The sequence below is a fragment of the Lissotriton vulgaris genome, chromosome 12, assembly GCF_964263255.1.
Source record: "Lissotriton vulgaris chromosome 12, aLisVul1.2, whole genome shotgun sequence".
Taxonomy (NCBI): Eukaryota; Metazoa; Chordata; class Amphibia; order Caudata; family Salamandridae; genus Lissotriton; species Lissotriton vulgaris.
In genome coordinates this window covers 765,773,621-765,798,959 of record NC_141700.1, presented here as the reverse complement: position 1 = coordinate 765,798,959, position 25,339 = coordinate 765,773,621, and the positions used below count along the sequence as shown (strand labels likewise).

The 25,339-nt window shown below is 45.9% G+C and overlaps 1 pseudogene; it reads left to right on the top strand.

Annotated features, from left to right (window-relative positions):
- Window positions 1–2,650: 2,650 nt before the first annotated feature.
- Window positions 2,651–4,924, top strand: LOC147678634 (uncharacterized; annotated as a pseudogene).
- The last annotated feature ends 20,415 nt before the right edge of the window (window positions 4,925–25,339 follow it).

The window sequence follows — 25,339 nt, the reverse complement described above, 5'->3', positions numbered from 1 at the left end:
GCCAACACGTGTCTGTTTCTCCACATCAGGGCTACTTCCCTGGTACCCTTTGCAGCGCAATACCAGTGAAAACCCTCTGGCATGCCTGCTTCATAGCACCAGAGAAGCACAGCGGGCATGCCTGCTTCATATCTTCAGAGAAGCACAGCGGGCATGCCTGCTTCATAGCACCAGAGAAGCACAATGGACATCCCTGCTTCAGGGAACCAGATAAGCACAGCAGGCATGCCTGCTTCATAGCTTCAGAGAAGCACAGCGGCCATGCCTGCTTCAGGGAACCAGAACTGTTGCTTAGGTAACTCTTGCGTCACTGTCACAGAGTTACTCCACCAGCATAACCACTCCAAAGTGATGGAGCTGCCACACAGCATGCCTGTTTCAGGGCCCCAGAGCTTCAGTCTAAGCCTGCTTTATTTGTGATAACTCCAGCATCCTTAGCAAGCCTGCATCATATCACACAGCTTCCAAGCACCAGGTCCTTCTTCCTATGCACGCATACCCCTGATGCTTCACAGAGCTGAAGCTGCACTCCAACATGCCTGCGTCAGAGCACTAGAACGGAAGACACCAATGCTTGCTTACATAGCCTCGGACTTGCTTATACACATGCCTCCTTCACAGCACACGTTGATGCTTGCTTGCACAGCACCGGACTTCCTTACAGACATGCCTGCTTCACAGCAGCAGATTTGCTAATGCGCTACTCTGGTCCATCTCAGTACTGCTGCTAGTGATTCTCAGCAACAAATCTGTCAATAGCTACCCACGTGCACCTTAGATCAGGTCTACTGCCCAGCTCTCCTGTGTAACAGTGTTACATGTACACTAGTCATGCCTGTTGCACAGCCTGGGGTTACTCTGTGGCTTGAGCGCTCCGCAGCATCTGGGCTTCCCATGCCTGTGCCTGTAAACAGCATAGCAAAGCACCCTCCATGCCTGTCAGTGCGCCTGGGCCACTCGCCTGCTTTCGTGAACTACTTGCATTACAACTTGCCTTTGCCCTGGTTGCAGTTTTGGCACTTCATTAAAGTGTGTTTAGTGATTTGTCCAGTTCACTTTAATTCCACTGCCAGATAAGAAGGGGGTTCCTTCGCATAAGTGAGCGAACTACACATTGGTGTTTATTGGCCAATATCCAGCTCAAGTAACACTTTCCGTAAAATTCCAGACAAGCTTCGAAGAGAAGTAGTGGGAGCATGCACTACTAGGTGGTGCCTGCAAGCCATCTTGTTGTGAACGTCATTTGTATAGCGCCCCTGCCCCCTCAAAACACATTGACACTCTAACAGTTAGTTTAAAAGTGTGTAGATGTGAAGATCTTTGATTTGTGAATGCTGTTAGATCTCTCAGGCAGCAAAAGAGTTCCTTTTAGGGCTGGTTGGGGTTGAAGACCTCTGTGCGTGTTGGGGTGGGGGAGGGAGAGGGGCTGGTAAGATGGCTACTCAGTTCTGCAATCACACAAGAGGTTCCCCACGATCACAGGAATAATCCCTCTTCAATGTCTGAGAATACTGTACCAAACAGAGTATGGATTTAATGTAGCGCTCGCTATGGAACGAGGATTTTCTAGGTGCTGAAGCACCAACCTCTGTGAATGGGCCAGGAGTCGTGAGTGTGTTTTTAAGTCTTGTGCAACCCTAGCTACTAAATAATGGATGCACGGGGGAATAAAGTGAGGGGAACAAAGACTTGTTGGTAGAGTACGGGGCACAATGCACACCCGCCTGGCTTAGGAATGCTACGGAAGCTTGACATCGCCTTTTTATCCCATCATCTGTTACCGCTCTATTGATGTTTCAAATATTTCTCAGTGTGAGCAAATGTCTCCACGAGCGGACGACAACACCTCCCAAAACTGGGCATCCTTTTTACAAACCATATTTTCATGAGTTCTGGTGCAATTGACTTATTTGAAGCGTACGAAGACTGCAACTCCTAGAATGCACTAGATTTTTTTAAATGAAGAGCTAAGCTACGGAAATACAGTATGCTGCCCACGTCACGTATGCGAAGACATCCTTCTGCCCTACGTGAAGTGTGACTTAGCGGGGCCCATGAAGGTGATGGTCTGGTGTGCCTCCTAACCTCGGAGAATTCACGTTTTTCTACATAGATTAGTTAACAGCATTCTGAAAATGTGGAATTCTGGAACAGCAAGGGTCTGTTCACATTCACATACTGCTGCTTGGAAAAGGAGGGTGCCATCCAAAGTATGCCACTGGCAAACAAGCGTTTGCAATGCAATAGATCTCGAATTTTTTCAACTTTCACCTTTTGGTATTGTAAATGACAATGCCTTTTATTATTGAAGGTGTTTTAAACGCATAAATAAAAGGCATTGTCATTTACAATGGCAACAGCTCAAAATCTCGCAAATGCGAGCCCTATTGCATTGACAATGCCTGTTTTTAATCTTCTGCTTTCCTCTTGTAAATTGTTGGCATACATGGGTGAACAGACTGAAGGAAGAGGGCAGCAGCGGGGGCGGAGGGACGTGTATGGGGACGTACAGAGCGGGGCAGACGAGCTCGAGATCTCCAATGGAAACGCGGGGGAGGAGCGGGAGGGGGGACAGCGGTTCAGGGCGGGAAGTTTAGGAAAAGCAAGCAGTGGGCCGGGCTGTGCCAGGTGTCCTTGAGCCGTTGACGCGAGAAGAGGGGAGGTGAAAAGTTTTGAAAGTAACTGGCGGTGTGACGAGATCTTCTCCGCTGGCTGCTGCGACGCACCGGGTCCTCTGCCTCTCCTTTGGGCCCCCGCCCTGCCCGGGTCCGTCAACAAACCGTCTCCGCGAGCGCAGAACGGCACCAGCTCCCCCGGGACTGCCACAGCCTGTCAGTGAGGCGGAAAGAGGCCCGAGGCCGACAGGAAGGAGTCGTAGACTCGGTGAGGAGAAGGCCTCACCTGAACGAGGCCCGCACGAGCTGCCAAGACCGCGACGGCACCTTGAGGGAGCTGGTGAGCGCCGCCATACCGGAGACGAGGGCCTTCAGGTACAGGTGGGCTGTTCAGTCCCCGTCCTCCGGGGCCACACCGGCAGACACACACCTAGGCACTTCAGCGCGCGACGACTCTCGTTCCTTGCAGGCGGGGGCGCCAGTGCGCGTCACAACGGACGTGCAAGCTCGTGCAGCGAAGGCGGCCATCTTAGAAGGTCAGGCGAGGTCCAGGCTCAGACGCCCTCACACGTCGTCAATACTGCAGGAATCAATAAACGCCTAAAAGATCTTCAGAAAGGAACGCAAGAACTTTTTATCTTAACAGAGAGTGACAAAACGTTTTGCAGATCTTCACAGGCAAAGTTGGCGTCTACCTTTTAAGACTATTCTGGATTCTGATTAGCACTGAAAGTGAAGAGCTCCTGCAATTTCAGAAGAGTGATTCACAAGAATCAGCATCACCCTTTGACCCCGCAGGAAGGGATACTTGGCGGTCATCTTTACCACCTCACTTAAGAACAACATTTTGGTGGATTGGTTGCTATTGTAGATTGGCAAAGAGATGAATCTAAATGCTCTTGCACCGTTTGACATGTCCGAGACCTGGAACCTGGGCCCCAGATGGCGAAAATGGATTAGAAAATTTGACAATCACGTGGCCCTCACAGGTGCATCTAAAAAAATGCAATTGAACCTACTGCTACACTGGGTTGGTCCTGAAGTGGATAATATCATAGACACGTTCACACAGGAGGAGAGAGAAGATGTCACAAAACTGAAGAAAGCCCTCAGTGCGTGCTTTGAACCAAGAAAGGACCTTCAGCACCTGCGTTACCAGTTCCATTCTGCAAAGCAAGGCCCAGATGAATCCATGGAGGCTTTTGTACTGCGTTTGAAAATTTTGGCATTAGATTGTGACTTTGATAAATATTCCACAGAAGAAGCAATCAAATCACAGGTAATCGTAGGGTGTGCATCTCCCACACTCCGAAATCAGCTGTTGGGTGAGTCTACTAAGATAGGGGACAGTCAGCAGTGTGAAAGCATTCATGTGCAGTCAGATGCATTAAACATAAGCACCAAAGCGCACGAACACAATGACCAAGGAAATGAAGTGCAGGGGGCGCCACATTTGAGTAGATCGAAAACAAAGAAACCTGTTGCACAATGTGACAGGTGTGGGGGCCAGTGGCCACATGATGGTCAGTGCCCTGCCATGGGTCACACTTGTGGTTATTGTGGGAAGGAGAACCACTACCAGTCTGTGTGTAGGGCGAAGACCGCACCTGGCATCCGCTCTGGCAAAGCAGGAAGCAAGCCAAGCAAACAGGCCGAGATTTCTGGCAAACCTACACAAGCCCAAAAATCCACAGACAACCACGTGCAAAACCAGAAGCCTTGGCCATCACGCTCTTCATCACCTGCTGAGGGATGGGTTGGTGGCTTTCAAATTCCCGGCGAAAAGGGTGGCCTTAGGCTTATAGTAAATGTAGCAAACAAGCCGATTGAATGTCTAATCAGCACAGGTTCTACTATAAACGTCATGGATTCAGTCACATACAGCAGTCTTTCCCCTCTGCCGCCCCTGAGAGCCACTAGAATGAAGATATATTCTCTTATGGGCCCATTGTTATCATGCAGTGGAAAGTTCGATGTCAAGCTGGCATTTGGAGATCGAGTGACAATGAGTGAAATGTACGTACTTAATGATTTGTGGGCTGTAGATGGATACCTAATAGGAAATCCATCAATACAGGAGCTGAGGCTAGTGACATTTAAGTTTTAAGTTTTTTGGTTTGCCTGAAGTAAATGATCAACAGATTTAAGGCAGGCACACTGGCCTATTTCCCCTCAGGACAGCAAGTGGACGGAGGGAGGAAAGCTCGACACTTTTTGCCATAATTAAAAAAGAATGTGGAACACAATTTCACACTTTGCTTGGTATTATGGACCAATGTCTGTGTTGTGTTGAATTTGAATAAAGATAGTTAAAGGCAAGAAGTAGTCTGCTGTGCTTACTACTGGCACCCTCAACCAAAGGTAAACAAAGATTAAGGTCTACAGGAAATATGATGTATTAAGGCTAGTGTGGAGCCCGTCCAAGGTCTTAGAGAAGTAGGTGTGCCGTTCTGACTAGACCAGTATTTTAATATCAAGCGTTGTAAAAGAGTTGGTAAAATCATCAAAAACCTTTTTTAAATAATATAAAAAGCGTAAGAACTACAAGAAATATATTCAACCGTATTTTAGAGTGTACCAAACTTTTCCTAACTGTCGAGGTAAGCAAGAGGAGGCATAATTGCTAAGTTCAAAAAGAGTATAGAGGATTTTATATAAATACTTGTTACAGTATCAACTTCTGGCTATCCCAGAATCTCAGCACCTGAACAAATGAAAATGGATATTCTTCAATATTAACTGCAACCTGAACAAGGCACTCAATTCATAAGGGCTCAAGAAAGTAGGAACAAGATTGAGCTCCTCTGGATGGGGGCGTAGTTGGGGGGAACTGTGGTCTACTGGAAGTATTTTAGATATGGGCAGAAAAACAGTGCGCTAATCTACATTAACCCAATTTTGGGGAATTGTATTGAAAATACAAATCCAAGGGTAATGTGTAAACTGTATTCAACATCTGGTATAGTTGCCAAATTTCTGATCTTATTAGCTGAATGGAATGTTCATGGTCTTTCACTGTTGCTGGCTGTGTTTTGGTATAGATATTTTGAATTTTCTTTCTTTAAGGATTTTGTGTTTACTCTCTGGAGGTGTCTACTTTATTCCCTTTGATCCTAACCTGTCCGTCAAAAATAAGAGTGAAGGCCTGTGCCTTCCCCACTGGGTCACCTCTCCTTGTTACTTTAGGAAATAATTTTCTGCGTGGTTGTGTTGGATTTTTTAGTACTATGTGCACTTTCCCCCTGCTAACGAGCTGTAGAGTGTCTGTGCTACCCTTTTTAACATGGTCGGGTTGGCATACTCCTAAATGGTTTATTTTACTTGCCTCTAAGTCCCTAGAATATTGTACAAATTGTATCTAGAACGTGGAGGTTAAGTACCTTTAGAGGACTGCAGCACCTATTGTGCAGCCACTACAGTGGTAGTGCAAACATGGCTCAAGCCTAACATTGCAGCCTAATTAGCAGTGTCAAAACTGCAATTTGACTTCTCAAAATAAGCCTTTTGACAGGTCAAAATGTCCCTGTTAACTATTATTATCACCCTATGTAGACCAAGGCATGATGCATGCTATTTAATACTAGGACATGTAGAAATGTTATGTTAACATGTCTGTAAAGTGCCTAGTACCCAAAAACTATGTCAGGCCTGTCTTTGCAATGTAGAAAACAATTAGAAATATCGTATCTCTGGAATGGAATGCGCTAGAAAAATAAACAACAATTTTTATTAGTTACGAAAAATTCAATTCAATAGTGAAGTCAGATTTGTAATAAATATTAAGCAAAAAGTTACCTTTACAAAATTACCCTTTATCTGCTCGAAGTTCCTCGAAGCTGAATTTACATTTGCTCTCTCATTTCTGCCAGCCAGTAGTTAGCATTTGAATAGTTGTGAAAAAGGTGCAAAAAGCCTCCCAGAAGCAAAAAAAAATTGGCTTACCTGAATGGGGAGAGATGACTTCTCTGAACCTCCCAGAAAAGGAAGGGACTGATGGTTTGTGGACACTGGGACGTCTGAGACAAAAGGGACTGAGGTGTGCAAGAAGAGAATAGTGGTAAAAACTAATCAGAGACCGGTACAGGCACGTAACGATGTGAATGGTCTGTAAGAAGAACATACAATGTGGTCTGTAGATGACATAAGGTTGAAAAGAAAGGATGACAGATGGAAGTCTGCAAGGAGCTCACCTCAGCCTGCCCATTCATTCATTGAACTGTCCGCTTTTCATCTTCACTCACTATTTTCCATGGGCAATTATCCTCCTAGCTCTGTCACATTAAACATTTGCCTTGTCCCTCCATTGTAGGCTTCATTCTCTGCCTTTCCCCTCCATTCATCATGCATATTCTCCCCTAGTTGTGTCTCTCCCATTAGCAGTAACTCTTTGGACCTGCTTCAGATCCTATCCCTCCAACACCGTCAGTTCTTTGTACCACATTTTCATCCACTCCATGTCTTCTGTTCATCTCACACAGGCATTTAAGTGGGTTGTGAATGTAGGGGACTTACCCTTCTTTACGCTAACTACTTTCATTGTCCCTCAAACCATCATCACAGTGGACATCAGATAGGGTACACATTTTGCCTCTGATATTGTCTAAAGGATTGAAGTGTTTTGTTGGTAAGACGTCAGCATTGGTTGAAGGCAGGGCACTGAAACCTTATGGCAGCGCTGACTATATTATTCAGCAAGAAAACGTAACTTAATATGGCACATATTATGGTAGTATTTTGTAATTTTTACTCACAACAATGAAATACCTTATTAGTACCAGTTACCATCTAAATACAGCATTCAGCAACTGGAAGGTGACCAATTATTAGCTGATAATGGCTTGTCACTGTACATTACCATGTGTGGCCCTTTTTCTTTGGAAAATATTGATATTTGCTTTGAAAGCCAGTTGTAATGAAATATGCAGATTATGCAGTCAATGGTAGATTAAGTGCAAGTGCTGTGAATCCTTAATATTGTGGAAAATTCTGCAACAGCAGTATCACATAATTCCAGTGGCCTTTAATGGGAACTGGATTACGAGACCTGGGTTACACCGTTATCGCCGGACACCAATTGCACCTGTTTGAGCCCTTTGTCACCAAGTCAAGTCAAGTCAGGAGATTTATATAGCGCGCTACATACCCGGAGGGTCTCAAGGCGCTTGAAGAAGGGTGGGGAATTACTTGTCGAATATCCACGTTTTAAGTTGCTTTCTGAATGCTAGGTGGTTCTGAGTAAGGCGAAGGTGAGTGGGAAGTGAGTTCCAGGTTTTAGCTGCCAGGTAGGAGAAGGATCTACCTCCCATGGTGGTTTTGTTGATGCGAGGTACGGTGGCAAGGGCTTGGTTGGATGATCGTAGATGGCGGGAGGGGGTGTAGAAGGACAGTCGTGTGTTGAGGCATTCGGGTCCAATTTCGTAAAGTGCTTTGTGTGCGTGGGTTAGGAGGCGGAAGATAATCCTCTTATTGACGGGGAGCCAGTGGAGGTTTTTCAGGTGACCAGAGATGTGTTCTTTACGTGGGCTGTCTAATATGAGCCTGGCTGAAGCGTTCTGGATGCGTTGGAGTTTTTTCTGGAGTTTTGCGGTGGTACCGGCGTATAGGGTGTTTCCGTAGTCCAGGCGGCTCGTGACCAGTGCGTGGGTGACCGTTTTTCTAGTTTCGGTGGGGATCCAGCGAAATGTTTTTTTGAGCATGCGAAGAATGTTGAAGCAGGATGAAGAAACGGCGTTGACTTGTCTGTTCAACGAGAGTGAGGAATCCAGGATGACGCCCAGGTTCCGTGCGTGGTCCGTCGGGATGGGTGCTTTTCCAAGGGCCTCTGGCCACCAAGAGTCATCCCAGGCGGAGGGGGAGGTGCCTAGGATGAGGACTTCTGTTTTGTCAGAGTTCAGTTTCAGACGGCTGTGCTTCATCCATTCGGCTACTTCTTTCATTCCTTCATGCAGGTTGGTTTTGGCGGTGTTTAGGTCTTTGGTGAGTGAGAGGATCAGTTGAGTGTCATCAGCGTAGGAGATGATGTTGAGGTTGTGTTGGCGTGCGATGGTCGCGAGGGGGCTCATATATACGTTGAAGAGAGTGGGGCTGAGTGAGGATCCTTGTGGTACGCCGCAGATGACTTTAGTGGCCTCTGACTTGAATGGTGGGAGGCGGACTCTGGGTTCTTCCGGTGAGAAACGAGGTGATCCATTCCAGTGCTTTTCCTTGGATTCCGACATTTCTGAGGCACTGTAAAAGGGTGCTATGACAGACTGTGTCGAAGGCTGCGGAGAGGTCGAGGAGGATGAGGGCGACTGTGTCTCCATTGTCCAGTAGAGTCCGAATGTCGTCTGTTGCTGCGATGAGGGCGGTTTCAGTGCTGTGTTTGGCTCGGTAGCCGGACTGTGAGGAGTCGAGGGATTTGTTGGTTTCCATTGACCTACAGTTGTACCCAAAATACCCAGTATGCAATACCTTAGCATTTGATCCTCAAAGTTGTGAAAAAGAGCAAACCACGCCTTACTCTAGAAGCGGTGTGGTAATAGAGACCCAGAACTCAAACGAATAGCATGCCATTAATGAATGTATGAAGGTATTGCGCTTGAGTTTATCACGCACGCCTTTGGAACACCCTCATTAGAACAAACGCGTCTTTAGCATGCATTCGTTCTGCACATAAGTTGGTATAACGACTTGCCATATGGGAGTGCTGGATTTTGGAATAGTTTAATTTACTATTCCAACTCCAGTCTGCGCAACAGCAGGGAAGGTCTTGGACTTTAATTCCAACAGCAATCCATCAATGCGCCTCCCTAAAGAAAGTTGTTGTAACGACTTGTGTGCAGAACGAATGTATGCTAAAGACGCGTTTGCTCTGTTGCCAGAGCTGTGAAGGCACAGCGTGATTGACACTTCTACCTAAAGGATGTTTCCCGCCATTAATAAATGCTCAACCAATGCTTTCTTCTAAAATAGAAAGTACTACAAACTCAATACTGTATGTTCAGTGTCATAGCTTTAGTATCGACCTCGCTTTTTGAGGGTTATCAGAAGTCCATGGCTACTGGTGATGAGTGGTTCATGCTAGTGCTGAATTAAGGTCCCTGTTTATGTGCCACAGGCTCACTCTCGTGGTGTCTCATGACTTATGCAAAGCTACCTCTGGTGCACTGTCAGACTTGTAATCCTTGGACTTGGTGGTTGGAAGCCAATTGTAATTTAGGGCCTGATTTAGATTTCAGCAGATGGGTTACTCCGTCACAACGGTGCCAGATATCCTGTCCAGCAAAATATAAATCAAATGAGGGTAGTGAGGCACACTGGTGAATCCAGAGTATTTCAAAAGTTCATAAAGTTAAGCTTCTTGGGTGCACTCGAGGTATCCCCCTCTGACCTAAAGGGAGTGAGTCCAAAATGTATGTACTTTAGTGTCCCTCTGTTGCACACCGTAGGTGGTGGTAATGACCTTGTTAGGTTAAAGAAATTCCCACAAATTAATTCGAGCTGTAATCAGAGATCAGAATCAAGAAATAGTATGGGAGGTAGCGTCCTTAATCACTGTGTTACCACCTGGTAAGCACTATAGCAGGGCCATCCTTTATCGGCCTGCTTTTCACAGCACCTTTTCTATACCACGCGGCTTGGAAACGGCTTTCTTACTCTTTTCACTCGTGCCGGTGCACACTTCTCGTGTTTACGATCTTAATATCTTGTATGGTTATTGATCTCGCACCTCCGCTCTAGTCCATAGGCATGCTACCTCCCATACTGAGCACTACGTATTTCCTATTCACACTGCTTCTAACATAGCTCCACGCTGATTGTTACCGATTCCTACCGTCCTTAACCACCACTTTAACCTTGATACTGTACACACATTATAAGTTGCACTTGCCAGAAGGCTCTATTTCTTGATTCTGATCTCTATTCATCCACTTACAGGATAAACAATCCCCTGATGAAGAGTCTCTGACTCTAAATGCGTTGGGATTATCCATGGGATTATGTACACAATGTGTTGGGACCTTAAGATTCATGTCTAAATGAAAAAAATAATCCTACATGAAAAGTATCATGATGATCTATATTAATCAAAAAACAAGATTCTTTTTGGAATTCAAACAGCTCGAATTTATTTGTGGAAATTTCTTTAACCTAACAAGGTCTTTACGACCACCTACGGTGTGCAACAGAGGGACACTAAGTACATACACTTAGTGCTGCATACACCAAAAAATAAGTCCCATAGAATATTTTGGAATTTATATTTCGGCGGATGGAAATCAGTCACCGTTTTGCCTGAGTAACTCGTCCACCGAAATCTAAACCAGGTACTTAATTACATCCCAAAAGAATATACTCTTCCAATGTCCTTTTAGTGATTGAATGTCAGATTTCTGATGGTCAACAGTCTTTTGAAAGATTTTCTCACCCGTTTGTCTTGTTCTCCCCATGGCGTGCTCATATGTCAGGTGCTTGCACTGCGCTCACTTCTTTTCTGTCTGATGTGGGTTCGAACAGACATCAATTTTTGCCCTGGTGGTTTGTGCTGGGCAGTAAAAGCTATGAGGTTGCTGCTGGTGACAGGAATGAGTATCAGTTGTGGCCACTCTCCCTATTTAGTTAATAGGAATAAGACCTGCACCAGCTACTAGATTTATCTGCTGCCACTCTTTCACAGTCCTTAGGAGGACAGTAGTCATTTGTGTCCCAACACCATAGTTGCAGGAGAGATGAGCAGTGTCTGCATGGGTTGTTGGGAAAGGAAAGACAAGGCAAGAAAGTAAGAGGAAAGTGGGGGTCCTCCTCCTCTTTGGTTGTTGTGTTCTTAGACCAGGCATTACCCGAACCCAATTTGCCAGCTGAACTGACCAATTCCCAAAATAAGGCCGAGTGACTACCCCAGCCCATCCCATATAATGTTGAAGCAAGCACATGCATCAAGATCACGAAGCGCAAAAAACAAGGAGGCGACGGACTGAAGTGGCAGGAAGAAAATGTGGCCTGTAGAAGATCCGAATGGGCTGGGAATTTCAGCATGGAGTCATTGGCTGCTGCCTACATGGAGATAATATGGGAGGGGGCCTGCAGAGAGGGAGCATAGGGTAATGTAGTAGTTAACATGGACTGGATCTTGAAGACAGGAGCATAGGTATGTGCCTGCAGGAATAGAGCATTGGCTCGGGCATACAGGGAGCTAGCATGGAACATGCCCTGCAGGAAAGGAGCATTGACTAGGTCCTGTATTAAGGGGGCAAGGACTGGGTCCTGCAAGAAGAACAGTTTGGCAGGAGACTATGTAGGGAGGCCTCTAGGAAGTAAGAATGTGCTGGTGACTGCAGGAAATGGGTGAAGGGGTACCGGATGATAGGGCAGAAAGAAATGTAGACAAGGTTAAAGCTGAAAGGGAAGGAGTGGGGACAGAAGGGAAGGATGAGGAGAAGATTTGGAAGGGTGGCAGCAGGGCACTAGTCCTAAAACATTATTGAGGACTAATTAGCATATGTAATAACATCACATGCAGTGACTTCTCGGGAAGTGGTGTCACAGGAAGTACAATTGCACCCCTATAGCATCCCAAATGTAAACGGGGTTGCTCTGCTTTACAGCCAAAGCTAAGATATTGTACATATAAAACTGTAAATGTAGAGAAGCCCATGACTGGTCACCATCTCTGACAATGAGAGTCAAGTGTAGAAGAGGTTGTACTTGGCCCAGTTTGCAGAGCCATAGTAGGACGGACGCCAGATCCACTGCTGTGGCCCAGGAGCCCCCGCTTGTCCCATATCCCACCAAATGGGTCTCGACATCATGGGTGCCCTGTTATTATGAAGACAGCAAAAGCGCGTACTAGAAAAGCTCAAAATATTTTGCACGTAAACCTGGGGGTGGAACATGAGAGTGTTGGGCTATGGGAAGTGAACAGATCGGTAAGTACATGAAAAGCCAGATAAGGCACTACAGAGCGAAAAAGAGAAGCAAAACGACTTGGACAAAGGAGAGATGAGAGAGCATATAGGAACAGGAGAAGAGAGCGAGAAGATGCAGGCATGGATAAACTGAGAGAGTATGAAACGGGGAGAAAAATGAATAACACAGCCACAGGTAGAGGAGGAAAGATTTGGGTCAGATGGGAAAAGAGAATGATAAAGTGGTATAGTTAGGTGGGAAAAGTGAAGGAGAATAATAGGGGTGGGGGTAAAATATTGAGAATGGTGTTGTGAGTAAAAGAGTAAAAAAAAGTGAGAGGGAGACGGCTGAAGAACTAATGAAATGAGAAAAAGAAAAAAAACAAAAAAATGAGCATAGGGGAAAAGAGGGAGAAAGGCGGTGGAAGAGAGGGACAAAAGACAGGGCCAGAGGAAAAGAAAAAGACGACCAAAGGTTAAAGAGGTGAGAAAGAAATAGATGTGTTGAGAGGGGAAATACAAGAGGGAGAATAGGTGGTGTGCAGAGAAAGGAGAAGACGGAAGGGCTTGATACAAAGGAGAAGAGAGTAAGAAAGGGCAGGGGGAAAGGGAGGGGCGATGATGAAGAGGAGGCAGGAAAAGAAAGAGAACAATAAATATAGGATTGAATAGAAGAGTTACAGAGAGGATGAGAACTCACAGTGCAGTAGGTGATGCCAGTAGAATAAGTGCCCACTCCTCACCCTCCCCAGTGGCAGCGAGCGGCAAACTCCTCACGAAGGTTTTGGGGTGTGGCACTTTTTGGTGTTTACAAATCAGTACTGGATTAAATCCAATTATTTGGAACAAATGAATGCAGATGCACACAGACCTGAGAAGAACATTCGTAGAATCAGTTTGAACGCAGTTTCATTTTTTTAGAAATCATATCGAATTTTTCGTTTACTAATGTGTACTCAAGCATAGAAGTGATTGAAAGTGGCAACTGTTTTGAACAAAAGTGTGGAACTTGATAAATATATTTTAAACGTGGGAATAAAATGTGTTGGGTGCATTTTGTTTTTAAAGTTAACCGCCTGCTGGTTCTTTCCTAGGTTAGCAGAGTCCTTAATTTGTAATAAAATAATATAAATAAGTGCAACAGCTCTCGTCAGGAGGCCACTGCAGCTTGCACCATACATGGCGACTGCCATGCTGCCAGGGATAGTAACAACACAACTACAAAACTATCATTAGAAGTATGACAATTCGGACTATTTCAGGCCTCCGAAGGTACAAGAATCGCGTGAGCAGCAGGTAATAGTCACTTTCAATGTATATTGAATTAATAATTACCGGTTGTTGTGGTCATCTCAAAATTGGCCAGCCAGCGCCACCTTGTGACAGAATGTCACAAGCGCTGGTGTTGAGAATTAAGTGCCGATGCCGAGCGGAAAACCACCGGCTCAAATTAATCACTTCAGCACCTCTTTAAGCTAGTGAAGTATTAATGGGTCTCCGTTAAGACATTCAAAGGTAACCTCAGGTGGGTGAATAGCACGGATAACGAGGAAGCTCTAGTGGAATGAAAACGTCCTGTGGTTACTTTCAGGTGGATGCGATCCCCCTGCAGCACTGGCTGGTGTTCAGGACTGGACTCCCTTCCAGTTTTGCCAGTGTACCTCAGGCCTCCCCGCGGCACAGGCTGGTATTCAGGAAGGGGTTCCCCTCCAGTTCTGCCAGGGCACCTCAAACCTCCCTTGCGGCTATGGCTTGTATTCAGGAAGGGACACCCCTCCGGCTCTGCCAGTCCACCTCGCCCTGCAGCACAGGCTGGTATTCAGAAAGGGACTCTCTTCCGGCTCTGCCAGTGCACCTCAAACTCCCTTGCAGCACCGGCTGGTACTCGGGAAGGAGCTCCCCTCCAGTTCTGTCAGGGCACCTCAAACCTCCCTGGCGGCACAGGCTGGTAGTCAGGACGGGACTCCTCTCCAGTTCTTGCTGGAAAACGAACGGGGCCCCTGGAAATAGGATACAACCCTACCAAGGAAAATACTAATTGGGGAAAAAAGAAGCACAGGGTACAATTCTGTTTAACAATAGAAGGGCGTGTGTCGTCTAGGGGCTAGATGTAGGTAATTTTATTTTACCACTTCTTAAATACCGAATTTTACCGATTCAGTATTTAAGAAGTGGTAAAATAGAGGGGGGGCGGGGGGGATGTAGGTATTACAGAATCGGTAAATACCGAATCGTTAAGATTCGGTATTTACCGATTCTGTAAATACCGATTCTGTAATGCCTATTGATTCCTATGGGCATTGAAGCCCATAGGAATCAATGGGCATTACCGAATCGGTATTTACCGATTCGAGCAAGGGTGCAGGGGGTGTCACTTTGACACCCTCTAGCACCCCAAATACAGGCATGTGTGCCATGTGGCACACAGACATGCCCTAAGGGCATGTCTGTCTGTCACATGGCATAGGTGTGCATGCACACATGTGCCTGCACACCTGGATTTGATATTTTACCACCCAATTGGATTGGGTGGTAAAATACCGAACCTGAAAGACCTTTGGGACTCAGAAGAGTCCCACCTACATCTAGAAGTTACCGAATCGGTAAAAATACCGAAATCGGCCGTTACCGGTCGGTAAATGGCCACCTACATCGGGCCCTAGATATCTAATTCCTTGAACTCTTTAACAATATCATTAAGAGAGACAATTTGATCAATACATTTATATTTATTCTTTATTATAAAAATGATTTGTCATATTAAATAGAAAAAAATTCACTTATGAAAATTACATGAACAAGATTGATGAATTCATATTCCCAATGGTAATAGTTAGAACCACATTTGTAAAATCTTCTAATCCTATGATTAATACTAGACAATCAATACATTAAGCATCCTGGTTTGATATTTCAATTGGCAAGCTTTGATAACGGAACATTCATGATTAATCTATTGCCAATATTTCAATAACTTGCTTGCATAGTCTTATTAACTAAAATACAATGTGCAGAGATTAGTGACACATGTTGAAAACCAACGCGTTTCGGCTATGCCTTCATCAGGACTCCGTCACTGTGGTTAACTCTGCTTGTCACTTCTGTATTGAGGATAGATTTGTATGTAGTCGTCAAGTTGGGTAAAATCTCGTGTCCCTACAAGGCAGAGAACTTATATTAAAAAGATATATACTGGAACTAATGTATGCTTCACGTTAAGTCTGGTCAATTTTACGCGATGTTGGCCGTTCTTATTATCATTGTGCTTGTGGCTATGCAGTGCTTCAATTTTCAGATGTCACAAGGGATAACTTTAACTCTTGCTAGAAGGCTTGATCGGAAAAGTTTATGCCAGAGCCTGATAGCGAGAAACAACACAAATGTGTGCACCCAGTATTTTTTCACGAACGTATTTAGTGGAGCCTCTTTTTTGCTGGATAATAAGTTCAATTATCTCCACACGATTTACGGAGGAAGCTTGCGTCTGCTCAAACCTCCCCTGCAGCACAGGCTGGTATTCAGGAAGGGGCTTCCCTCCAGTTCTGCCAGTGAACCTCAAACCTCCCCTGCGGCACAGGCTGGTCTTCAGGAAGGGACACCTCTGCGGTTCTGCCGGTGCACCTCAAACCTCCCTTGTGAGTCAGGGAGGTATTCAGGAAGGAACACCCCTCTGGCAACTCAAATCTCCCCTGCATCACAGGCTGGTATTCAGGAAGGGACTCTCCTCCAGTTCTGCCAGTGCACCTCAAACCTCTCCTGCGGAACAGGCTGGTATTTAGGAAGGGGCTCCCTTCCAGTTCTGCCAGTGCACATCAAACCTCCCCTGTGGCACAGGCTGGTAGTCAGGAAAGGACTCCCTCCGGTTCTGCCAGTGCACCTCAAACCTCCCATGCGGCACAGGCTGGTGTTCAGGAAGGGACTCCCCTCTGGCTCTGCCAGTGCACCTCAGACCTCTCCTGTGGCACAGGCTCGTACTCGGGAAAGTACCCACCTCCAGTTCTGCCAGTGCACCTCAAACCTCCCCTGTGGCACAGGCTGGTAGTCAGGATGGGACTCCCCTCCAGTTCTGCCAGTGCACCTCACACCTCCTCTGCAGCACAAGCTGGTCTTCAGGAAGAGACACCTCTGCGGCTCTGCCGGTGCACCTCAAACCTCCCCTGCGAGTCAGGGTGGTATTCAGGAAGAAACACCCCTCCGGCAACTCAAACCTCCCCTGCATCACAGGCTGGTATTCAGGAAGGGACTCCCCTCCAGTTCTGCCAGTGCACCTCAAACCTCCCCTACGGCATAAGCTGGTATTCAGGAAGGGACTCTCCTCTGGCTCTGCCAGTGCACCTCAAACCTCCTCTGCTGCACTGGCTGGTATTCAGGAAGGGACTCCTCTCCAAGTTTTCCCAGTGCACCTCTGACCTCCCCTGCGGCACAGGATTGTATTGAGGATGAGACTCCTCTAGTTCTGCTAGTGCACCTCAAACCTCCCCTGTGGCACAGACTGGTAGTCAGGACGAGACTCCCCTCCAGTTCTGCGAGTGCACTTCAAACCTCCCCTGCGAGTCAGGGAGGTATTCAGGAAGGAACACCCCACCGGCAACTCAAACCTCCCCTGCATCACAGGCTGGTATTCAGGACAGGACCTCCTCCGGTTTTGCCAGTGCACCTCAGACCTCTCCTGTGGCACAGGCTGGTACTCATGAAAGGAGTCCCCTCCAGTTATGCCAGTGCACTTCAAATCCCCTCTGCGGCACAGGTTGGTATTCAGGAAGGGACTCCCCTCCTGTTCTCCAAGTGCACCTGAAACCTCCACTGTGGCACAGGCTGGTATTCTGGACGGGACTCCCCTCCAGTTCTGCCAGTGCACCTCAAACCTCCACTGTGGCACTGGCTAGTATTCAGGATGGGACTCCTCTCCAGTTCTGTCCGTGCACCTCCGACCTCCCCTGCAGCACAGGCTGGTATCGAGGACGAGACTCCTCCCTAGTTCTGCCAGTGCACCTCAAACCTCCCCTGCAGGACAGGCTCGTACTCCGGAAAGAAGCTTAATTTGTAAAATATGAAGTCCAGGTGCTCAAATGTTTGTCGGAGGCCACACCTACTTTACCCCGGCTCCACCCACTTCGTCCACTGTCTCTACCCATTTAGTCTATTGGCTTCACCCACATCCTCAATGGGCACTGCTAAAAGTTAGATATAATACCCGATGTGAATTTCAGGAAGGTAGCCTTCACATAAGCAAGTGCAACAATAAACGTAATTTTACCGAAAGTAATGAACAATGAAGTTGTGATGTCTGAATTTTTCAAAACTGTTTCTGAAGCTCCCTTGCATTATACTATAAAGAAGAATGCATGGGGCGTTCTTGCCTGCATACGAATAAATATCTTCAGATTTGTGAGTTTGAAAGTTGCCTCTAACGGGTGTTCTACGTTTGAAAAGAGTTGGACAGGCTTGTCAGGCACACTGAGACTGGCACTTTGGCACACTGAGACTGGCACTTCTGGCACACTGGCATTTTGTCTCTAGTGTAGTCTTTTAAAAAAGTAATAGTTGGTGGAAAAGGCAAGTGCAAAACCAGAGTAAGCCCAGGCTGTACTCGGCTCTTAGGTTCTTATGAAACAGTAGTACAAAATATACTGTTTGCACCCGTTTTTGCAATCCCTACGATAACCCACAAGTACCTTTTTTTCAAAATGATTTGCAAGGATTTTGATATTGTAAGAAAACCGAGATCTGGCGAACATAAGGGTTTCCATGTTCCAACATGAACATGAGAATAAAGTCAAAGCTGTAGGTTGAGAAACAACTATCTATCTGGGAAGAGAAACTACTGCAATTTTTTTTGGCCATCCTTCCGCTGGGATGTACCATGTGTAACGCATACCATTACAACTACCTACCATTACAACGCTACCATTACAACGCATACCATTACAACGCATAGCGCTTAGAGGTGCTGGATAGTGGTAAGTATAATTTACTATTCCAACTCCAGTCCCCGTGGACACTAGGGAAGGTGTTGGATAGTAAATTAAACTTATTCCCTATCCTAGAGTGCCCCCCAGCGCAATGCGTTGTAATGGTATGCGTTGTAAAAGTTGGGCTGTAATAGTAGGTAGTTGTAAAAGTTGCGTTGTAACAGGTGTATACCCTTCCGCTGGGATGATGAGTACAAACTTCAGATTAAAAATCTTTTTCTTAAAGTGACCTAACGCATGCCAGTTTGGTCAAAAACACGCTGCCATGCTTTTAATATAATGACTTGCAGAAAAAACTACCAGGCACGTGGGAGGGCGACACAATTTCCAGCAACATCGTCTTTCACATAAACACTTAGGGCCATATGTATCAGCAACCTGATTTGCGATTCTCAAACAGCGATTTTTTTTTTAGAAATCGCTATTTGAGAATCGCAAATAGGGATGTATGTACAAAAGCGCAATTTGTTTGCGATTTCTTAGTATTCCTTAATTGCGATTTGCAAATTGCGAATCGCAATTAAGGAATACTTTCCTATTCATTTCTATGGGCTTGGAGGCCCATAGGAATGAATGGGAAGTTATTCTCAATTCGTGATTTGCAATTTGAGAATCGCAGATTGAGATTAACTTCAAGGGTGCAGGGGTGTCCAAAGGACACCTTGTTGCACCCCTGAAATTAGCATGGGTGCACATGCGGCGCACATACTTGCCCTAAGGGCATGTATGTGCTTCACATTGCACTTTGAAAAATGCAAAAAAGTGCATTTTTCAAGGAATTCGCAAATTACCACCAACTTGAAGTTGGTGGTAATTTGTGATTCCTTAAGGCCAATTTGCATTTTTTAATGCTTCTTACATTGCATTTAAGGAATCGCAAAATTTGCGATTCCTTAAATGCAATTGCAAAATAAGAAATCGCAAATTTTGCAATTCCTTATTTTGCACGCAGATTTCTTTCATACATACCATTTAGAACGAATGCGTTCGCAAACGCCGAAATACGGCGAATTTCAGCATTAGTGCTTGATACATATGGCCCTTAATATGAGTCAGCGTTGATTACTCAAAATGCTGTCATGCTGTGGTGTTCTGAGAATGACAAGCATGGAATAAAAGAGAGAGGGGAAAGGCTTCGACTGAAAACGAAAAATAAAAGGAAGCACCAAGATGGAGCATGTAAGAGACAGAAGGCCATTAACACAGAGAATGGAAAAAAAGAAGCAATAAAGAGAGCGAAAACAGAGTGAGAGAGGCAGGGAAAGAGAAGGAGGGGCAGAAAAAGATAGTGAAAAAAGTATGGGAGCGCGAGAAAGACAAAGAGAGACCACTTTCAGACTGTAATTGCATTAAAGGTATTTTCGTGCTCTGTATTCCTAGAGCAGGGAGTGCCTGATGCAGAGCAGGAAACACCAGTACTTTATGACATTGTAATAGTATTTACCCTTTGGCTTCAAATCATGTTAATAACAGGTATTACTTTAACATGAAAATATAAACTTGTTAAGTTGCTGGATCACAAAAGGCTGTGACACCCGCCAGGCCTTTCATTTGTGCCCCTCTGGGTGCTGACATGTCTCTACTGCACACTTGTAATTCTCTAAGTTATCTTCACAGATTGTACGACCTTCCTGCGGCTTCAGGAGTGGGGCCAAGTATGAAAAGAGACCTTACAATTAGGACTGGATGTATTTTCACGTCGCTGTAAATGTCTTATGTTCATAAAACGGCTTTGTGCTCGTCCTATAAAGTGAACTTTCTCTTCACCATCGCCCTGCGAATCGATTATATATTTAACTGTAAGAGCTAGTCAGTGGCTATGTAGACAATTTAAATCATTGCAAGACATGGTAATTTGAAAACAAATCTGCACACGCTGCCTGCCGCACACAACTAAATAATCCAAATTCCAGCCCGGGACAGGGCCTTAACTTAACCGCTCTTCAGCCTTAAAGTAAGTTGACACATACTATGGGAGCCTCGCAAAATGAAATCACACTTCTACTGTGCCTGTTTGAGAACCAGGACAACAGGACTCCCTGACTTCTCAAAGTGTCAATCAAACCACCGTCTAGGCCCGTTTGCCTTGATGCTGCTTAAAACCGTGTGACGAATCTGCAAATTTGGGTATTATAATGTGTAGTGTACGATCGACGGCTGCGGGCCGGTACTAGGCCAGAGCAGGCACTGCAGTAGGGCATCATGGCGTCGTGTGGAGCCACACCGGAGCTACCACCATGGTGACCGGCGTCACACCACCACACTCAAAAAAATAACAAGCATTTTCAATGCAATGGTTTCGCCTATGGAAAAGTTGGAGCTATTGGCATTGTTAATGACAACATTTTTATTTATGTGTTGGTTCTGAAAACAGATAAATAAATGGCATTGTCACTTACATTGTTATTAGCTTAATCTGTGCAGTCTCTAGAACTTTATAGCACTCCCTAGTTACTCTACACTCCCTAGCACTGTGCACTCCCTAGCTTCCCTAGTCACTGTGCCCCTCTTAGCATTGTGCTCTCCCTAGCACTCTCTAGTCATTTCCTAGCACTCCTTAGTCACTCCCTGTCACTCTGCACTCTCTAGTCACTCTGCACTCTCTAGTCACTCTACACTCTCTAGTCACTCTGCACTCTCTAGTCACTCTGCACTCTCTAGTCACTCTGCACTTCCTAGTCACTATGCACTCCCTAGTCACTCTGCACTCCCTAGTCACACATGCACACTTAGAGCCACACCCCCCCAGAGCCACACACTCCTCCCAGAGCTACACACACCTCCCCCCAGAGCCACACACACCACCCCAGAGCCACACACACCATCCCAGAGCCACACACACATACACACTTTGAGCTACACATATATATCCAGAGCCACACACATACACACTGATTACAAACACACCCAGAGCCACACCCAGATGCACACACACACAGAGCTACACATAGATACCCAGAGTCACACACACACAGAGTTATACATACACCCAGAGTTACACACACATATACACACACATACAGAGCCACACACACATACACACCTAGAGCCACATACACACACCCAGAGCCACACAAAGACATACACACACAGAGCCACACACACATACACTTAGAGCCACACACACACATCCTGAGCCACACACACACACAGAGCTACACACACATACCTAGAGTCACACACACACACACCTATAGACACACATACACCTAGAGCTACACACACATATACAGAGAGCCACACACACACAAACACACCTAGAGTAACACACACACACACCCAGAGCTCTACAAACACACACACTCAGAGGCACACACACTTATAGCCAGGCATACACATACATCTAGTCAGCATTACACACACACACACTAATAGCTTTACACACATACACACCCCTCGAGACATACATACCCTCAGAGCCACATACACACTTAGAGCCACACACACACTCATAGCCATACATACAGCAAGAGCGACATACACACCCAGAGCCACACACACACCCATAGCCACATACACACCTACAGCCACACACACACCCAGAGTTATACACACACCCAGAGTCACACATACACATGTAGAGCTACACACACTCCCCCCAGAGCTACACACACACACACATACACACCTAGAGCTACACACATATATCCAGAGCCACACATATATACACTGAGCCTCATACACACACGGAGCCATACACACACCCAAATGCATACACACAGAGCTACACATACATACTCCGAGTCACACACACACCCAGAGCCAGCCACACCCAGAGCCACACACACACACCCAGAGCCCCCCCCCACACACACAACCAGAGCAGTCACATACACACACCCACTGGAGCAGTCACACACACACACACACTGGAGCAGTCACATACACACACACACACACTCTGGAGCAGTCACATACACACACACACACTCTGGAGCAGTCACAGTGGTATTTTTTGTGAGCTTTTCCACCAAAAATGTCCCTCATGGTAGGTATGTATTTATGTGGCCTTTGTAAAGCATGAACCTAGCTGACAGGCGGTTGAGCGGTGTAGGTCAAAGGCAAAGGTAGAGTCAAGGGGTGATTTCTGTGGTAGCTCGAGTCAGAGGGGAAGTGGATGTTAGTGCGTAGCAGTGGTATCCCAGACAGAAGATGTTCTCACTGAATGATGTGATTTTGCCTAATGTACTTGCTATAATAAACTGCGGCACAGTTCTGTAAAGCAGGGTCAGTTGAAGTTACGAGAACCCATAAATAAAAAAGTGTATTAACATAAAAGAAAATATGCTGAGAAAGTATGCAGCCAAACACAGACAGCGAGCAAGGGTTAACGGAAAGCATCTTTTAATGACGAACAGAGTCCTCACTGAAATGCATATTCCAAGATACTAGCCTGATAATTTCTTGCAGCTAAATGGGTTATGCTATTCATAATATCCCTTGCAGAGTGAGCATGATCTTCACTGTGAATGCCCATCCTTTTGCTCCTTTGATCATGGAGAAGGCATTGTCTGCCAGAGAATGGATGAACGGACAGCGGGAGGCACACGGACAGCGAGTGGGGGGCGGGCAGGCACACGGACAGCGGGAGGGGGGCGGGAACGGGGACACAAACAGCGGGGGGTCAGGAACGGGAAGACGGACAGCGGGAGGCGGGTGCGGGAACACACTGAAAGCACTCACCTGGACCTGGACTTCCTCCGGCAGTGATCGGCCGCGGAATGACGAAAAGAAATCTCGACAAACAGAAAAAGAAATCCCGCCCACCGCCGCACTGACGTCCTAAAAGGGGCTGGATGAGAAAAACATCCCAGGAACGCCCACGAGTCGCCTCGATGAATGACGGGCGCCTCTGTCTTCCAATGGCTAGCCTCCATTTATGGAGCTAGCCAATTGAAGACAGAGGTGGGACTAAGCCCCACACTGTAGGAACATAAGATTTCTCCTGGGCGGAGCTAGTGCTCCGGCCCAGGATAAACCTAAAAAGGATACCAAGGACCTCAACCACCAAGCTATTTACGCATGTTTTTTTTACATGTGGAAACATTTTTAGGAGTGTAAAACAACTTTTGTGAATCAGTGAATTACTTGTAAATAACTCCAATCCTATGTGTGGGTAATGGGACATGTTAAGATTTAATGTCCTGAAAGTTTGTGACCTCCCACAAACGCCTATGATTTGTAGGTGATAGATTTGTGGTTTTCTAACAAATCGTCGAAATTTACCCAAGGAAAGAAGTAGATCCCTGTCCCAGTTTGAAAAGGGAAGAGATCACCCCCAAGACCGTAGGGAAATGAGTTTCTCCACAGAGAAAGATGTTTCCATCATGAAGAAAACAAAGAAAGATAAAAATGTAACAAGTGGCTCTGCTCTTACTAGGCTTTTTAAATGAGAAAGTATACCATCAACACTTTCACAAACAATAAAGGAATTTAGAACATTTCAGAACCACACCTGTAACGGGCACATATTTTTGCATTTCAAACAACTGGAAATCTGCACCCATGCAAGACTGGAACACTGCAAGTGCAGATTTATGATTGTTTATATGAGAACTGGGTTCGAAGTATCCAATTTTGGGTTCTTTTACAGTGAATGGTCATCGGGTGTTTAGTGCAGTTGGTTCAATAGAAGCAAACAAGCTAGAAGCTACACAATGCACCATCTTCTTAAAACGAAAGCTCAACTATGGATACATGGTGCCCTCAATGCATGGATTGTGTGGTCATCCCTACTTATACTACTGCTACCCAGCTAAAGAGACATTCCATAGATGACTGCTGCCTAGCTAATGGTCCTTCCATGGTCCTTGTTACCAAACTAATGGTCCATTACACTGTTACTGCATCTCTTTATACTGCTGTCCGACTAACAAACCACTCTTTACATTAATAATAGTATCTCTTAGGACTCACGTTACATACACTTCCACTGCCCGCCCAATGCACTCATTCATTACTGCAGTCGATCTAAGATCCTATCAACTAATGCTGCACAACTAAGAGTCCTTGCTTTACCATAGCTCCATCACTTGCACTTCTCCTGCCTGGTAATGGTCTTCTACACTACTGCTGCTGACATAGGGATCCTTTTCGTGCTGCTGTGCAGATTAAGCTGCACACCCTTCACTGCTGCTGCCCGGTTAGTGAAAAATCTCATACTACTACTGCCCTAGTGGCCCGTCCACTGTAGCCAACCAGCTTATGTCCACACCTTAATAACTAACTGCCTTGCTTGTAAGGCATCAATGACACCTCTGCTGCATCGACACGAAGACTCCCCGTGTGCCTCTGCTGCCCAGCTAATACCACATCCTTTACTGCCACCAGCTAAGGAGCCATCCCTGACACTTCCACCTTAAAGAAGAATGCCAAATGCACTAGGGCTGGTGCGCTAAGCATCCCCTTTCACTGCTGCAGTGCAGCTAATGAGGCATTGCTCACACTGCTGCTCAGACAGGAGGCATCACTGATTATTAAATGTCTTATTAACTGGCTGCCTTGTTGACATGACATCAGTTACACCGCTGCTGCGTTGCTGAGGCATCCCTTACACTGCTGATGTGCAGCTAACAAGCCATCCTTTACACTACTACTGCCAAATCCACAAGGCGCCTCTTACACTACTGCTGCAAAAGGCAAAGACTGCACTGCAGCTTTTAGAATAGAAGCAAGAAAGAGCGAGCACCGCAGCAGAAAAGACACCATGCATAACTAAAAGCAGGCAGTAAATACCCAGAGCGCAGGGATGGAGTAGGCTTTCACACTCCGAAAACAGGCAAAAGATTATACTCTAACAGATGAATAAAATACTCTCAATTGGCCCACAGCGATGTAAAAAAAAAGTATAGAGCAAAGAAAGTAG